This window comes from Cryptomeria japonica, chromosome 6 (assembly GCF_030272615.1).
Source record: "Cryptomeria japonica chromosome 6, Sugi_1.0, whole genome shotgun sequence".
Classification (NCBI taxonomy): Eukaryota; Viridiplantae; Streptophyta; class Pinopsida; order Cupressales; family Cupressaceae; genus Cryptomeria; species Cryptomeria japonica.
Window position 1 is genome coordinate 171133201 of NC_081410.1, and position 3925 is coordinate 171137125.

Consider the following 3925-nt stretch of genomic DNA (forward strand, 5'->3'; position numbering starts at 1 on the left):
GGAAATTTATGAGGACTCATTGCAACAAAAATGAAAGAGCACAAAGAAAGAGAGGCACAATCACACAAGACACCCCCCCAAATTCACTCAATCAAAGAACCCCCCCAAAAGTGATGATTTGACACTTTATACTTAGTGCATGTACAATGAGCCACTTGCAAAAAATGGCAAAGTGGACTTATGATTTCAATTTTACAATTGCCTCAACAAGGCCAAAAGAGACTCAAAATAATAATGCAAGAGATCTAAACTAAAATCCAAGCAATTTACAAGTACCAAATAGGCCAAATAAGACCAATATCTGAAAGTAAAATTTCTACTTAAAATCTCTGAAATCATATCATAGATTATGAAAGTAGATGAAAAAATATGCACTTTCAAAAAAAACGGCACTTGAAAAGGAGGTCGTATGAGCTCAAACGAGGCCTTTGAAGTTGCAAAATTGAGGATTGGACAGGTACAACTGAGAGAATCTAAAAATTTTGAAAACCCTATGCACCAAAACTAGAAAATAACCACACCATTGCGAAGAGTACGAAAAATTAGCCCAAATAAAAAAAAAATACACCCAAAAAGAAGCAAAATTAAGCAAGTTATGGGCCTCCAAAGTTGACCCAAAAATCTAAACTGCTCAATGGAGAGGGATCTAAAAATTTCCAAAGAAAATGCTAACTAGGTGCTGCTAACTGGGCAGAAGGTACAGATCTCAAAAATAATTTTCAATTTTTTTTTTTTTTCAAAAAATTTTTTTAGAAACAAAATAATTTTTTTTTTTTTTTGAAAAAAATCCGAAAATTCCGTACCGTACCGCCCGAATTGGGCAGAAAATTTCCTCCACACCCAAAAATCGATTTTCGCCAAAATAGGTTGAATTTATACTCGATTTTTATGGAAACGGCCTCCCGGACGCAATGGTGAGGTCGAAAATGCTCCAAGATGCCTCCAAAAAGTGTAGTTCCTCAGATCCAAAAATAGAAGTTTTCTACGATGTCTCCAAAAACCAATCAATGAAGCCCCAATGGCTCTGATACCATGTGAAATTTTGCCAAGATCAAGGGCACAATGAAAAGTATTAAAATAAAGACAAAAGAATGACAAGATCAAACTGTATTCTCATCAATATGAAAATGATCAATTGGATTCATCAATACAATGAATAGAGGCCTTCTTATATAGGCAAGGCCATATGGATGTACGAGCACACAATTATGACATGTGGCTCAATGAGAAACAAGGGTAGGTAAGAAATACTAGGGGTAGGTAGGAGAAATAATATAATATTTCATAAGAGGTGGATGACCCACCGAATATGGAGTGTAACAACAAAACAAGACCACAAAAAGTGGAATTTCTCCTACAAGCTCTATCCCTATGTGCACACTTCCCTAAGTTAACTTAAATAAGGTGTAATAATATTCATAATGAATATTTATTTACACCAATAGTTTTCATTCTGAATTGTGATTTTTTTTTTGCAATTTCTTCTTTTTGATGTTATTGTTTGCTAATCAGTTGATTCAGAGAAGATAGGTCAGGTTCAAAATTCCGAACAATTTGAAAGGTGAAGCTTTCGAGAAAGAGTGCATAGTTTATCATGTTTGAAAGGAGTTTTGAAAGGTGAAGCTCAAAATAGTTTTGTTTAAGGCCTCTGCATCTTCTAAAGCTGAGATTTGTCAGATGCAGCGCAGGAACTTCTCTTGAACTCTGTGCGCTGGGTTTCGATAGCCCGGTTGTCTCAAGTTCGAGTCTCGAGGGTTTGAGGGGTATGCCCGGTGTGCTCTCATTCTAGGTTAGCTTAGTTGCCATTATATGTTTTTGTACCTATAACTCTGGTAATGGCGAGGCTTTGAAAATGTTCATGTTTACCTGAAATTTTAATGGCGGAGAGAACATGAGCCAATATCTTGCAGTGAAGGTTGGAGACTTGAAGAAATGGAAGATAAGGTGCATATATTTGATCTTTCTTCTCAGAAGACATTTTATATGGATCTTATCTTCCATTCTCTAGAGTAATACCAATTTAGTGCATTGGATGCATTGTGTGTAATATAGATTCCAAGGAAGGACACAATCTTTGAGCAGTTGGATAACAATATTTACAACTTAATGTCTAGAATTCACATTTTTAAGGAACTCGAGGAAATGTAGAGCAAAGATGAAGGATAGGTGAGTTGTGTTTTTATATGCTTTCTGTTTGTATGATATCTTGGAACTTTTATGTGAACAGCTAATGGAACAATTTCTGTTATATCTTTTGGATGCTTTGCATTTTAATCAAACGTGTTAAGTCATACCTTCTAGATGCTTTGATATGGGTTGTCTCTTGCAGGCTTGAATGTACCACACAAACATTAGGCCACAACCTTCCGATACGCTTGTATGTTTGTTTGAATTTCAGAGGGGTGGAGTAAGTATTTGAGAATATTTTTCGCTTGAGCCCTCTGCAGCTCTTATAAGATCCATCAGATGTATTGTAGGATCTCTGTTTGATAGCCCCGTGGCCTCAACTTCCAGTATCGAGCTCTTAAACTTTAGGGTTTGGTGGGGCAAAGTGGGGATTCTGTTTATGGGCTTTTGTGGGATCTGTTCTGATGCAATTCTTGCTTCATTCAGTTATTTTTTGGTACAAGTATTGTTAATTTAGGGTCGGTGTGCTCCCACTCCAGATGTGAAGGTTTTTCCCCTTAGCTATGTTATTTTTCTGTCTTCAATTCTTGGATCTGGTGAGGTTTTAAAAATGCTTGTCTTTGCAGGAAATGGCAGGCGATAGAACAGTTAGCGAAGACACTGCGGACCATAGAAAGCTAAGAATCTTGCCAATGAAGGAAATAAAAAACTTCATGTTGTTCCTAGGTATGTAAGCGGTGGTTTTAGATTTTTTTAGATATTTTCTTTGAATAGTGAATGGAACTATTTCACTCGTATTTTATTAAAACGTGTTAAGTCATCTATAAAAATATGTGTAAAAGATTTTGAGCTATGAACTGCCTCTTACAGGCTTGATCGTACCATAGGATCATGAGAACCAGATAATACGCAGATTTAAACTTGGGTTACACTCTTGTAATTCAGGCTTCCTTATCCTGTGAAACCAACCTTCATACATGTTTACATGCTTGTGTGGGGAGTATGAGTTGCCTTCTATTGTGATACAGTTTTAAATCTAGGCCAAACTCTTATGATAATAGCCACATGTTCACTAGGGTTATGGGCTGCATTCTTGTGGCGAGGTTCAGTTTGAACCTAAGTTGCATCTTTACAATTGTTACTCATTTTCATTACACTACAATCTTATGGACAGTGTTTTATGCTATTGAAACTTTATTTAATTTAAGTGCCTTTAAAGTGACCATCTTTGCACATTCAGATTTGTTTCATATTACATTATAATCCCATGAATAGTGTTTAATGCTATTGAAATTTTGTGTTTTATGCTAACTGCACTAAAGTGATCATCTTTGCACATTTAGATTTGTCTCATTACACTATAATCCCATGGATACTGCTTTATGCTATTGAAACTTTATTTAAGTACAGTAAAGTGACCATCTTTGCACATTCAGATTTGTTTCATTACACTATAATCCCATGGAGATTGTTTTATGCGATTGAAACTTTATTTAAATTAAATACAGTAAAGTGACCATCTTTGCACATTCAGATTTGTCTCATTACATTAGAATCCCAGAATCCCATGGACAGTGTTTTATGCTATTGAAACCTTATTTAAGTGTAGTAAAGTGACCATCTTTGCACATTCAAATTTGTCTCATTTCACTATAATCCCATGGACAGTGTTTTATGCTATTTGCAGTAAAGTGGCCATCTTTGCATATTCAGATTTGTCTCTGACTAGCTTAGGATGTACATGACTCTTGACATATGTATTTTAAATGGATAATCCATGTAGGTTTAAAATGAGAGA

General features: G+C 35.5%; 1 long non-coding RNA gene across 2 annotated transcripts; it reads left to right on the top strand.

The window, feature by feature from the left end:
• The first annotated feature begins 1497 nt into the window (after window positions 1-1497).
• LOC131071794 (uncharacterized) lies at window positions 1498-3348 on the top strand. Of its 2 annotated transcripts, XR_009112592.2 has the most exons (4): window positions 1498-1944; window positions 2053-2166; window positions 2330-2853; window positions 2998-3332. It is a non-coding gene; the product is annotated as an uncharacterized LOC131071794 (long non-coding RNA). The 2 variants fall into 2 exon arrangements; XR_009358314.1 differs by lacking the exon at window positions 1498-1944 and having other exon boundaries at window positions 1966-2166; window positions 2998-3348.
• The last annotated feature ends 577 nt before the right edge of the window (window positions 3349-3925 follow it).